General features: G+C 41.0%; 1 protein-coding gene across 1 annotated transcript in view; it reads left to right on the top strand.

Annotated features, from left to right (window-relative positions):
* celsr3 (cadherin, EGF LAG seven-pass G-type receptor 3) overlaps positions 1-14,899 on the top strand; it is a 127,021-nt gene that overhangs the window by 6,494 nt on the left and 105,628 nt on the right. The gene's annotated exons all lie outside the window — the stretch shown is intronic.

The raw sequence follows: 14,899 nt of genomic DNA, 5'->3' as shown, positions 1-14,899 counted from the left end.
AGTACCACCCACGCTTTTTGATTGACAGGTGATCTCGACTGAGTGCAGTCCAAGTTGCCACAGCAATTTTGTGAATCTAAAGAAAATCTATTTTATAGGGAAACAAGAAAGCAGAGGGTTTCGCCTGGCAGAGCCACTTACTGTCACTTGCTGTTAGATATCCAATGAAATGGCATCAATACTTCCTAATGTTATTTATTTCCTGAATGTCTCTATTCAGTGTTTACCCTGTGGGCTTTTAGCAAAGATAGACACACTTTGATTTTCTAGGCAAATAGCACTTAACTTTACTGACATCCTTGTTCATTATCCATTATGTTGATCATGTCCTGCACTGAGAAATAATATTAAAACTATCTCTTGGTCCTAAATTGAATTTATTTTGAATTGAAGCCGATCTCATTTGTTTTTAGGTGTATTTAGCTGTTTATTTGTTTGCATTTCCAGGCTTTGGATTCAAGATGAAGGCTTCCTAAAAGCCTGACAGGCTGCCTTGCTGTCAGTGATCAAAGCCTTAGGAAGCAAAAAGGGAAAGAAGCGAGAGCAGCGTTTTGTTTTGTGTTGTGCTTTGTATTCTGGCTTGGGAGTGTGTGACCTGCTACCCTATTTACACTGCTTTATACCAGCCTCACTGGTGACGATGCTCGCTTATACATATTTAGTTTGGTGTTAGTTTGATGTCATTTGTGAGTTCATGAGGGAAGTGAATTCTGACTGAATTAGTTAATGAACAAATGAGGAAGTGAGTTTACTGTAAGACTCAGTAAGGTAGAGAGAAATATAATATGAGAATGAATAAATGATCAAATGACTGATATTGCAAGGTAGTGTGTCAGTAAATGACTGAGTTTTAATACACTTAAGTGATTTTATAAGTACACAAGTGTTCAAATAAAAGAGTAAACAATTTGGGGCATATACAAAACAAGATTGAACAAGTATGTGAGTGGGCAAATAAGTGTTGGTGAATAAAAGAGAGACACAATTATGTAAATAGGTGAAGTAGGAGAAATTGAGAGTGACTGAATAACTGTATAAGCAATTAGTGAGTGAGGTTAAAGAGGCCCTATAATGCTTTTGGGGGATTTCCCACCTCTAAGCAGTTGACCAATCACAACAGAGCCTTCCAGCTAACCAATCAGAGCAGACTGGGCTCTGGTTTCAGACAGAGGGTGAAAAGAGGTGCTGCAGCACAGGCAGTATGAGAAAAATAAAGAGCTTTCTGAACATGAAAGCATGGAGACATGTCCCAGTAGTGACACAAAATACAAATATGAACCTGAAGGAATGAGCAATCAGGCAGGTGTGTGTGTGTGTGTGTGTGTGTGTGTGTGTGTGTGTGTGTGTGTGTGTGTGTGTGTGTGTGTGTGTGTGTGTGTGTGTGTGTGTGTGTGTGGTGTGTGTGTGTGTGTGTGTGTGTGTGTGTGTGTGTGTGTGTGTGTGTGTGTGTGTGTGTAGTGTATGTATATAGTGTATGTATGTGCCAGCCTTGTGTCTCCATCTGCATTCTTCCATTGTCTCGCTGCTCTTCTCTCATTTTGAAAGTATTTGACTCTCTCTCTCTCTCTCTCTCTCTCTCCTCTGTCGCTCCAGGATTTGACAGTTATGAGATTATAATGAAACAACAGTCAGCCAGAGTCATGCTCCGAGCCAAGCTGTCACTTTCATTGTTCACTGTGTGTTATCTGTGACTACCCTTCCCTCCTCTCCCCATCACTTCCTTCCTCTCCTTTATTCTACCCGTCCTCAAACGCACAGAGGGATGGATGAATTCTTCTCCTTTTGATTCCTTGCATTTCTCTCTCTTCTTTTTCGTCTTGCTTCCTCCCATTTTTCCCTTCTGCCTTTTACTCCTGGAGTTTGTTTCTCATGTTGTCCTCTTTTTAAACCTATCTCTTGAGTCTTGACGTCTTGACCTTGTGTAGTATTTCTTTCCTCGCCTGCTACACCTCCTTCCTCCTTTTCTCCCTCCCTCCCTTTCCCTCGTCCCTTCGTCTGTATTCAGTAATCCATCCTTCTGTCCTCCGACTCTTCCCTGTAATCCTCACACAACTCTCTTGGGCCGTGTCTCTTCCATGCCATATTCTTTTCAACTCTGCTCCTCCTTCCTCCACTCCACTTCTCTGCCTTCTCCCCTCCTTATTTGCTCTCCTTGTATGTGTAAGTCTCCTCAAGTGTTGTGTATCAGTGTGTGTTTCTGACACATTTGTATGCATGTGCATGAACAGAGATTCCTCGGTGTGTTCGCACATAGTAGTTCTGGGCACAAGTGTGTTTGTGTACTCTCAGGTGGCTCAACGCATGGCACTTGAGAGTGTATTCATGCCTTTTCAATGAATAATATCTATGCATGTCAGAGAGTGGTGGGGCAACACTGCTGCATGACATGCTTTCTTATTTCCTCATCTTTCACACTTTTCTCCATTTTCCCTCCCTCCCCCCTCTCCCCTTTTGACAGTTAGCTCCAGTCTATTGATTCTCGGGATAATGCCCATATTTATGGTGCACAGAGATTAAACGCTGCATCCATGCGTGTGTTGCCAGCAGTTTAAGCACACACATGCATTTACATTTACACACTAGTTGTTGGAGGCATGACAAAAAAAAAAGTTCATTCTGGCTTGGCCCCCCGAACAGCTTCAGCTCAAGGTGCCTTTGAGCAAAGCAACCCCCAATTGCTCCATGTGGCCAACAGAAAAGACTGCCACTGCTCTGGCCAAGTCCCAGTTGTGAGTGTGTGTAGCAGTTTGGAGCGCTGGAAAAGAAAACATGTACCACAGACTTCCCTGATGATGGTCAAAACAAAGCCCCTCTAGGTCAACACAGACTTTGGTTAATCAGCCCTTTTAACAGTGGACATCTTGACATGTGATAGCAGGAAACGCACAGGTTTTAGTAATACTAATTACCGAGGGCTTCATTATAATAAGCAGTTTCAGGGTCCCTGTATTACACATGCTGGCTCACTGTCACACTGAGACACTTGAACAGAGACACGTCTTTAATATTATTACTAACACCTGTGTTTTTTTCTACCAGGCTAAATACCTGATGGGAAAAACGCCTTTTGGCAGTGAATACCTTTATTTAGGAAAAACGTATTTTGTGTCAAGACATGTGTCTCAATATTCTGTCTCAATATATTTGTTTTTCACTCTTTTAGAAGTTTCTTAATGACCGTTGCCAACACTGCGACACATTTCAGCCATATCAGGTTTCATGCTAATTCCCTTCACCATGGAACTTTGCTCATTTGTGTTGCTCTGAAAAATGTGCTGAATGCCAAGTCCGTTCATAGTGACGAATGCTCCTAATTGGTCGTTATTCTGATGTGCGGCACCTGGTTAGCTGTGTTTCTGATGGCGACGAGTAGGTTCATAATCAGTCAAATATTTATGAAAACTGAAATGTTGGCTTTATGGGAGAATACAAATACCATAACAAGCTGAAAAACACACCACAAACAGTTGCCTGTTCATTCATCTTGTTTAAACGGAGCAACATTAGTATTTATTATTGTGTCCACATGATGGATGTTGGTCCATATCTCCCCTTTTAGCTCTGGTTTGATATAGGCTTACTCATTAGAAGTTTGTTTGTTGCTGGGCAGGTAGTTCACAGTGGGTTTGTCAGATTTCCTTTATTTAACAACGGCTGTTTAATGTGCTGGAAAAGAGGTTGGTGAGAGTACTGTGTGACTGAACCAAACAGAGAATGTTCTAGGCAATGAAACATCAAACAAAAGAGGCAACAAATTCATAGAGCTAGAGGTTTTGTTCCAAGTGTAGTTTGTTATTTGTACATTTGACACATGCAGGCACTTATGCTGAATGGTCCTTTATGCATGTGTCAGTGAATGGAAGAGTGAGCATTCTTCAAATTAGTTAACACATCCAAACCCAAATATCGCATTCATGACATGCACCAGTTTATTCCTCTATAATGGTGTTATGTTTCATGTCTTCTGTTAATGCTGGAGATTCTGGGAGTTTATATGGTATTGAAAATGAGGACACATCATATATTCATTTAAACACTGGCTTACTATATGCTATAATTGTTAGTTAACTGTGACTCAGGTCAGTGCATCATGAATACACTTACAGTAGATATAGGTCATTGCACTGATGATAACTTGAACCTAACCCATGCATTATGGGCCTATACTGTACGTATGTGTTACGCAGCTAATGCATTTACATGGGGGTCAGCTGAAAGAGGCCAACACCCGAGAGAATAAAGCTCTGAATTATCCTCCTTTTATATAATAATCTGTTTTTATACTCAGCATTACAAGCATCATGGTACAATGAGGCGAGAGTACAGTATGTATTATTTCTTATTTTATTGCCATTGTTGAGGTCATTTCCATATTTCTACCATCTATGCATTACCTTTTCTATAAGATCTAATGTGAAGAAGAAAGAGAAGTATACATTGACAGACATTAAATGTCACGAACCAGTTGTAATGGCGTGTTGTGATGACAACATTGCGGGTCCCCTGAACCTTGGCGCCCTGCGGGCTTAGATCCCCTCGAAACAAAGTGTTTCTGCTATAATAGCCCTTTCAAAAATGTGTCCCTATTGCTCTGTGTTGATTTAGGTTGCTGAGCCTGCCAACACTTTTAGAGAAAGTGAGATAACTTAAAGGTTTTCCAATTAATTCATACATACTTTTTACAGTACACAATGCTCACTACTCTACAGACTACTGGAATAAATATATGCTATGTTAGCTAACAATATGAACCACTATAATCTAAGTAGTTTAACTGAATACTTTTTTTCATGGAATTTTATCTTTGTACTGTTTCTACAGCTTTGGTAAATCCGGCAATTTATCACATTATATTTAGCTTTAGTTTTTTATGTTTGGGCAAGTGAGTGCTTTTATTAATAGATGCAGTGTTGAAAGAGTAGAGGTTTTTGCTTGATATTCCGCAGAGTCAAACCAGAGTCGAACCAACGTACTGAGCAACAGTGTGTATAATACAACTTTTAATGTATGTCACATGTACAGTACAGCTATGTGCAACACTATGAATGTACTGTCTCTAAAGTCATGTGCACCATTTCCCCCATATTTCAGTTGTTTTAGTTGAATAGTCTAATCTACCTGATTCATTGATATTTGGAGCATTGACCATGGCTCTGAAACATCAGTGGCCTTACTGTGTGTAAACCCATGGTGCTATCCGTGCTGCTGAATTTACGGATGGGTTTTTCTCTGAGTGCTGTGCTAGTTCCACCTTGAATCTATAGTATTGAATAAACATTTATAAGACTAAAATAAGTGTTCATTGGGCGGTTCGCTGGTTGCGAATAAGCCTTCTCCCAGTTCGAAATTAACAAAGCGCATCCTGTTGTACAAAATACAAAATGGGCTCAAACCCACAGCTCATGGCACACCGCATTTCCTTTAGCTCACTTAGCAACCATGATGACCTACATGGACAGCCCATACTGGCCAACCACAATGTAAAGAAACCAGCCCATTACAATCCATTAGACCTCGCTCTACATCTTCGGCCTGTCGGGCGCAGCCATCAGGAGCTAAAAGGTTCAGGCCGAGCGAAGAAGGATGTGGAGTCTGACAGTTTTCTCTCTCCCTAGAGGGAGAGCCCTGGATAGTTAGTGTCCCATAATCGTGACACCAAGCTCAGGAAAGCTGTGTTGAAATAGCAGATGTTTAGCAACAAAGGGTTTACATGTGATTTGAACGTTATGTGTAAGCAGTGTTTCTGACGGGGACCCAGTGTCTGCTTAATATTTCTCTGTAGTTACATTAATATGATGTTCTGCAGTGATTTATAGTTCACTGAAGGACAGAGATATTAGGTGGTAGATGGGTCGGGGGGGGGGGGGAATGTCTAACACTAAAACACTGTCTCACATTTAAGTGCTTGACAACTCAAAGCCTTAGGGCTGTCCCCGCGGATTAAATAAATGGCTTCTGAGATTTAATGCCAATGTATAAAGGAATTATCGATGTATTGTTCTCTCAGACTTATAGAGGAATCAGAGTGACAGCTAAACGCACCAATGAGGTGTTTGTTTCGCAGCTTTCATCTATCTAGGATTTGATAGACTTTCACCCAGGACTATTTGAGATACTTTGCGTTCACACAGCTGTGCACTCCCCCACCTGGGAGCCGCCCTGTACAAATACAGTCCATTTTATAGGTCTCCTCTCAAGGATAAGAGTGGGGTTTGAGTGGCAGGATGGCCGCTGGGACATGGAGATAAATTAGCCAACATCATGCATGGGGTGAAGCCGTGACAAGAGCAAAAATTCAGGGATGGTGGGGTGCCATGTGTGAACGATTTGACAGAAGTTTTCAGGGAGTTGAGAGCATAACAAATCCGTGTTCCCTGCTGAGAGATTTGCACTTGGTCTGGGAAGCCTCTGCCGCTGAAACCTGCTTTTTTTAAAGCATATTTGCTGAGTAGACATGGAATAATGTTTCCCCTTAAAACTTTATATAACACTAACTCCTTGTGCAAAAAGTAACTGATGACTCTTCTGAAGGATAGCTTGAGTTAAAGTCATTTTTTGTGCAACAACTACTGCCAAACATAAACATTTTGAGATGTAGTACTCTGAGTGTCATGGTCGAGGCTCTTTTGGTGTGTTTCCCTTTGCAGACTGTCAAAACAGAACTATGCATTTTTTTTTAAATAATCAAAAGACGTTTTCGTATGGCTCCCCAGTTCTCCAAAAAGCACGACAACACAAAGTTCTCCACTACCCTGACAGAGAAATTCATAAAACATGTCAGACATTTCGCCTTTTACTTTGCCTGAACACTCTCTGCTCTGAAAGCGTATTCAGGCTGCGGACACAAAAGTTACAAATAGCAGCAGAAAGTTACAGTTCCATTACAAACCGTCTCTATGCTATACTAGTGTGTATGCTGGAAACGCGTAATGAATCGTTTTGATAAAGGAGTGGTGAGTAATGAAATGTCTCAACCATGGAGAAGATAAATGCATCTTTGTGCCTCTGCTATGCTTCAGCACCTTGCAGGATGTGTTTTGTGCTGTGTTTTAATTAGGAAGCCTGACATTTATCCTTCATATTCTGCTTCATGTTAACAGTCGGAAACACACATGGATGAGACTCAAGAAATGCCTGCTCCAGGGTAATAGCTATAGAAATGCAACCACATAAGGAGGAAATAAGCTTCTGCAACATGCTTTTATTCAAGGAGGAATTAAGGCACCAGCATATTGTTGACATGTTAAGTATTTATTTTTATCTTTCGTTATAAAAACAGCCTAGGGCCTGAGGACATTAAATCAATAACCAGCAAAACTTTATCTGCAAGCAAAACTTTTTTTGTTCTACAGTCATTTAAAAAGATGCAGTACACTTCATCACAAACACATAGTGTTTATTACTCGAAGGCCATCATAGAGCCTGACGCTGAATGGCAAATGGAAATATAGGTGTTAATAAATAGCTATTTAATGATTTGTTTATGCTGGTTGGAGGCGAAATGAAAATAGGTTTGGATCAACTCAGCCACTAGGGAGGACACGATGTAGGGGAAATGAGGAAAGATCATCAACAGGCTGGCCTTTCATGCTCTGTTTAGCATCGTGTCATAAATAAATCATACCCACATTAGCTTTACAACATTTACATGATTACTGTGTGAACAGACAAGATCACAGCAGAGAGAGAAGCTGGACACTGATCCCGCCTTTTGAAATCTTTTTAAGGGTGCACTGAGAATTAAAGGTCCCATGACATGGCCATTTCTACTGATCATAATTCCATTGTTGAGGTCTACGAGAATAGATTTATATTGTGCAATTTTCCAAACTCACATTGGTTTCTCAAACAGCGTCTCTGTATAGTATGTGTCTTCACTCTCTGTCCTAAACGGCTTGTTGGAGCTCCTTGACCAGCTTTAACCCGTTACCATAATCACTTTATCTATTTTTAATTGAGCCGGTGGACTGTGTAGGGCAGGAAGAGTAACACGTGTTGATGCTTCTCGGTGGTCTGGTCTCTCTTTGGGTCTCACTGTCCTTCTGTAACTATTCTATCGGTTCTCTTTTCATATCTTGCTTTGGATTGAGTCCAACATTTCTTCTAATGTTAAATTAATGGTGTCTTGACAACATGCGTCTTGTTAAACCTTTAATGATGCACGGCAGCAGAAGAAGACATCATTTCAGCCCTTCTGCTGCTGTGCATCATTAAAAGTGTCATTTGCGAGTGAAACATGACTTCAGTGGCTCGTTGTGTGGTATTCGGTCCACACCCATTGTCATTAAATCAGTGGTTCTCAGACTTTTCCTTTCCAAGTTGCTCCATAATGAATACACAGTAGATCACAGACCCACATTGCTACAACGTAAACTCCAATGGGCTCACTTCTACAGTGAATCAAATAGTGACAATTAATTATTACCCATTTCTTTGGTGACCTCCAGGAACTTCCTCCACAACCCCTGCGGGATCCTGGACCCCTGGTTGAGAACCACTGCTGATGTTATGTTTAACTACATGTATAATGACAACATCTCTGCACACGCTCTTCTATGTCTGCTTTGGATCTCTGCTTCAGTCTGTGGTAATGGCTGTACAGAGGCAGTGATTAGTCCATTATTTGACCAACTGATCACCAACTATGATGACTTCAACTGACTCACCGTAGGGGTTTCACCACCCAGTTTGTTTGACATTTTTATGCCAAAATGGAATATAAATGCTCCCTTCCAAATCTGGAGATTTTCTTTTTTCTTTTTACATCATAATAAACTGAATATCTTGAAATCTCAAGACATAATTTTGAGATACAAGGATGGACATTTCTTACTACTTTCTGATATTATATTGACCAAACGATTCATCTAGAAAGTTATGTCAGCCTTAATGAACGCAGTAGCCATCTTGACCCATTAGTGATGAGAGATAGAACTGAAACAGCTGTCTATAGTTGATGATTAGGTGTACCCTGATTGTAACTACAGTAGCTGTGAAGCTGGGTTGGTTTTTCTATATTATATGCAGGGTGGGTTGTAGCTGTGAGGAATTGGATGATTTGTGTTCACGTTGTTATCTCTTTTTATTTCCTGAACACAATTGCGGGGAATAAGTATTCAAGTTTTTTCCTTTTACAGCACGGTTTCCACATTTTTCATCTCTTTAATAATTGTAATTCAAACATTATTCAGTAGTGTGCATTACCTCCGGTGTGTTTGAGTGATTGGCATACACAAGTCAGCATCACAGGAATCCTTTTTGCTACACGTACGGCACTGAGCAGAATATTACTGCTGCACTATTACACCGCACTATTACACCGCCCAACAGGAGAAATCGTTTGAAAAAGTTCATTAGGAATTCAGGCGTCGGAGGGCCTCGCCGTGATAAGAGCGATGAAAACTGCAACAGACACGCCCAGCCCCAGGTGCTGGAGTGACTGCACAGATTTAACAGAGTGTTTTCAGCACATGTTGAGAAATGGGCAACACATTTTTTACTGGAGCCCTTTTTTCAGCATCTTTGGTCAAAAAAGCTGTCTTTATAAATAGAAATAAGTAAAACTGTGTTTCTGCTCTGTTCCCCACACAATCGTAATGGTTCTGGTTTACATTTGAGAGAACGCAGCAGCAACAGAAGACAGATGCAAGATGGAGGATGATAGCCGCTGCCGCAAACAGATGCCACGTCTGAATGTCAGAGAGTGCATTGCGCGGATTTGTGTTATGTATCCGTACAATAGGCATGAGGGTGTATATGAATGTGATATGGGCCTAAAGTGAAATACTTTGCATGAGAGATGGCTTTTTGTGTCCAGTGCATGTGCAAGTTAAGTGAATCTGGTTTAACGTAAAGGATTAGTGCTTCTTTAGTAAAAGGGTGGTTTAAACCATTATGCTGTGTGTGAGTGTGTGTGTGTGTGTGTGTGTGTGTGTGTGTGTGTGTGTGTGTGTGTGTGTGTGTGTGTGTGTGTGTGTGTGTGTGTGTGTGTGTGTGTGTGTGTGTGTGTGTGTGTGTGTGTGTGTGTGTGTGTGTGTGTGTGTGTGTGTTGTGTGTGTGTGTGTGTGTGTGTTGCTGGCTTCTTTACTCTGAGTACAATGAGTGCCCAGACCTCAGGGGTAGAAAGGCTTTAAACAAACAGAGCACAGAAAATCTGTGTGTGCGTGTATGTGTGTGTGTTTGTGTATGTGCACGTGTTGGTTTAAGCGCCTGTGCTTTGTAATGATGCATACACAAACACAATATTGTTAACAATCGTGTCAATTTACAAGCATTAATGTATGGTATGCCTCTCCGCAAGTATCCATTAAATCACTTATATGTCCTCATTTGTAAAAAGTGCCATTTTGGCTTTTTATTATTTCACTCACAGTCTCTCTCTGGGAGTTGTAGTACTTTTTTTTCAGTTGTTTATTCCATTAATAACCTCAGCGTTACTGTTCCAATTTGTTTTCCTGACCTTCAGGCAACTTACACAGCTGAAAACTCCTCACACTTTTTGGTACACAGTGCTTTGAAAAGTCAACCTGCTCATGTATTTCATTAGGACTCTTTGAGGTTTCTGAACCAAGAGGAGAGGCAGGAAAAAAGGCCAAACAAAGGGATGAGACAACACAGTGTGAAATGGGATTTGAAACCATGTGATTGTGGATCCACAGGCTGTGAACTAATGGGCTGAAGGCACCATGACGGTGTTCAGTGTGTTTCAGAGTAGCAGCATACGGCTTTTGTCCAGTCTAAATCCAATTTTACTGTTTTCGGATTTGGCATAGTTGTAATATATCTCCCCTTTTGGGCCTTTTCCCCCCATTTAATCCCAACTCCTTTTAGCAACAAGAGTGCATACAGTTTATATCAGACTCTTAAATGTGTCAATGCCATGCGTGAATGCCTGAAAAATGTGCAGAATCAAACCTCTAACCTCGACAGCATTACGCAATGAGCTGGATCCACAAAGAATAAGAACATATCTTTTCTGAGATTACACAACCCATTCAAAACACCTTTCAAAGTGACACGAATGCCTATTGGTAACATATGAACATGGGATAAATAATGCAAAACTTACTCATTGGATATTCAAGGTTTTCTTTTCACTAGGCTACTATGTAGAAACGTCATGCTTGTACTGTGAGAAAACAAGAAATGTACCATTTCAGAAGTTCTGAAAAGCATACAATAAGTGCACCAATAGATGTCCGTCAAACTGATGAAACTTCCCAGAAAGAAGGCTTGGTGTTTTTCGAAGATTCACTGTTTTTTTCATCTTAATCAATCTGTTTTACCAACCTCTGAAGTGTGTTTTAACTGTGGCACAATCGGTTCCACCAACAGCACCTTAAAAATCAAGCATTTATTTTAAGGTTTTATCACCTAATTATGTAGTTTTGAAACCCTGCAAATGTGGACACTGATACACATTAATTCATAAGTCTAACAGTTTTCCTTCAACTTCAAAGCATCTGTAAGTTTTGTGAGTTTTAATAGTGAGGCTTGTTTGGCTGCGATAGAGCTTTTTCTCACATCTTCTCAAACCACATCAGCAGTATCTCCAAACCTTTGCTTGCTTTGCTCTGTCACTTTTTCCCTCAGAGTGAAATGCCAGGTCTCTGCCTCGTGACCCCTCCTCCTGCTCTGTATTGAAGCTTATTAAAAAACGTTTCTGGGGCGTTTCTCAGCTCCAGCTGTGGGCCTCTATTGTACGCTACTTTGCAGACTATTTCCTTCCGGATTTCCAGGAAGCGAGCTCTGACATTCAAGAAGCTTTGAGAGTGCTATTAGTCGGGCTACCTGGCACAGGGAGATAGCACTGAACTCCTTCAACCCTTTGAAACGCAAGGGACCGCATACCCACAAAACATCTTAGAGCCGGAGAACTGATCGGAGGCCAGCCTCTCTCTCGCTGCGTCTTCGTGTTCACGCATCCGTGGGACCTCGCTGATGATTTCCAGATCAGTGTTTATTCTTAGAGGCTTTATGCACACCCGCACTCCTCGCTCTTTGAAGTGCGGACAGACGGAGGGGGGATGTTGGCTCGAAGCCCACAGTAGCCGTGAAAGCTTGCAGTGTTGTTATTTACGAAAAGCGTTGTTTTCCCGGGGTGCAAAAATAACCTTCCATTTGTGAGAATTTTGAATTTGGAGGTCATTAATGTTTTATAGTTTTCATGCACGCTAAAGCAGAGTGCCACGCAGAAAGGGCAATGCATTAGTTATGACTTCCTGGTTTATTGGGAAGTGATGGACAATATCACCTTCACTCACCTCTCACCAGGATTCAAAGTATTTCACGGTTGCTCCCTGGTTTATATTCCACTGAGATAGATCTGATGTCTTTGGATCTAGCTCTGGATATAAAGCCCTTCTTGTCTGACAAAGTGATTGACACCAGAGAATCCCATAAGCCCATAGGATGGTTGGTGACTTATGCCCTTGTGCGCTGGATTTTCTCTCTTTATTAAGCTTCAGTATTGGCCTTCATACAGAGTTTAACCTTATTTCTAAAATGTGTAATATTTTTAATTTCAAATTAAATTGGCTCTAAAGTTTCTGATTAAGGGTTTTCATTCATTCAGTTGCCACGTAAGAATTTCTTCAATTAATTAATCATTTTAGATAATTTTAATAGTTGTACATGCGTGTGACCATTACGGGCTAGTGTTTATTGGCCCTGTTTGTTCAAAGTGTTGTCCAAAGGGCCAGAGAGCTGATAATGTCAGATGGTGTTTAGTAACTACCCGAGAATCTGATACAAAGACTACAGTAAAGGTCACCTGATCTCACAATGATATTCCTCATGTATCTAAAACACGATAACTTTATTTAATTTGAACATTAAAGTCAAACTTCAGACAAAGTAAGGAATCCCTGCATTATGTTTCAAACGCTTCTTTTTTCAGAACCTTTTCCCTATTGTGCTTTTGGGAAAACGTGTGCTTTTTAAACCAGCAGGAAACATTATAATTAGGCTTTTTCTTAAACCAGATTTGTTGTGAGATTCCCATGCCGTAGCACAATCCTCAGTTGTCTAACTTGTACCAAAAAAGGGAGAAACATACCTTGCAGAAAATTGGCCTTTATGTTTCTGCAGACTAATGGGTTATGGCTTTTGTGTTTCCAGCAGAACTGTAATTAGCTTATAAGAGCATGTGCCTGTGTACATTTAAAGCTAAATGCAGAAAAGGAGGTGAGTTAGTGACCCGGGGGGAAGAAAGTAGACAGCGTTTTGTGGGTCTAATTGCTGAAATTGCCATTTAGCTTGGATAGTTGTTCTCTCCATTGGTTGCACATGTGGTAGGATGATTTAAGAGCCCTGTGCTGATGTAGGTCATCCAAATTAGCTGGAGTGGAGACACGAAGGGAAGCCAAATTAAGATATTTTACTGCGTATGTGTATGTGTGTGTGTGTGTGTGTGTGTGTGTGTGTGTGTGTGTGTGTGTGTGTGTGTGTGTGTGTGTGTGTGTGTGTGTGTGTGTGTGTGCACCAGATGTACTGTCAGAATGTAATGGCTGCTTGTAATGGCCTCTGAAGGCTGATAAAGTGAAGTTAAAAACTGTCAGGGTAAACAGCAACTGATATTTAGTAGCATTTTTCATTTTAGCCTGTTACATGTTTTGTAGCGTTGTCATATATTCCTCTTACTGTTGTCCCCCGTGGGCAACTCAAGGGGGTTCATGGGAGCCTGAAACTCAAAGGGATTTGTTTTCAGTGTCTCTGGCAAAGGAAATTGTAGTGTGTTTTTTTTCTTATCGGAAAACATTTAAGCACACAGTCTGCAGGAAGCCAACATGGCAATTGCACACAAAGCAGCGTGACAACAAAGGAATACACAACCATAGTGCAGATGGATTGTTTGGAGGCAAAGAAGAGAAAAACAGAAACATCCTCCATTAATTGGAATAAAAGCGAGTAAGTGCTTTTTCATCCTCGTGAAATAAAACAAATCTGGGTACAAATTGAGTGTATCCTTTTGCCAATATCATCAATATAAATACAGCCATACACAACAAGTGGTAATGTTTCAGTAGTGTTACTTCTATTTTGTGCGCATTATGTTTTTGTAAAAGAGAATATTGGTAGGGTCATAATGTCTTTGAAAGGCAGACAATTCACGCAAAGATTGAATATTTAATGTGCAATAATACTGTTCTTTATACAAATCTATAGCCAAAAGACAGTTAGCTTAGCATAGAAACATTAAAAACACTTTTTTATTTGCATGCTGTCAGACTAGCTGCTTAGTTACCCCCGTTTCCTGTCGTTATGCTAAGCTAATCTACATCTAGCTTTGTATCTGCTTTGTGTCGTTGACGGCTGTATTTCAGTGTACAGAAATAGAGGGAATATTTGTGTGTGTGGTCGTGTGTGTGGCCTAGCATTACTATACTTGTGGGGACCTAAATCTGTTTACACAGTCACGTGTGGGGACTCGCCTCCCTTATGGGGACAAATTGGAGGTCCCCATGAGGGGAATAATTAATTTTAGGGTGAAGACTTGGTAAGGTTAAGGGTAAGGGTTAGGGTTAGGCATGTGTTGGTTATGGTTAAGGTTAGGATAAGTCTCCAGGAAATGCATGTAAGGCCCCGGGCCACACGAGGACGAAAACGGCTAAACGCAAACGCAAACAAGCTTCCGTCCACACACAATATTCACCGGATAGTGTCTGTCCACACGAGACAGCTCCGTTTAGCTCCAACCGCTGGAGAAGCTACAGTACATATGCAGGAGCCTGTACGTGGCGCTGTAACTTCCTCCACAAAAGCAGCGAAGAAGCATGGTTGTCATGGTTGCCCTTCTGTTTATTCTCCGCTGTGGGGCCGAGGGAAGCGGGCAGAGTTTTTCGCCAGTCAACGTGTATTAAAGTTTAAATCTTCTGGACAAAATTATAAAAGTGCCGGT

The sequence above is a fragment of the Pseudochaenichthys georgianus genome, chromosome 7 (genome assembly GCF_902827115.2).
Source record: "Pseudochaenichthys georgianus chromosome 7, fPseGeo1.2, whole genome shotgun sequence".
In the NCBI taxonomy this organism is placed as follows: domain Eukaryota; kingdom Metazoa; phylum Chordata; class Actinopteri; order Perciformes; family Channichthyidae; genus Pseudochaenichthys; species Pseudochaenichthys georgianus.
This window is presented reverse-complemented; position numbering and strand designations above follow the sequence as displayed.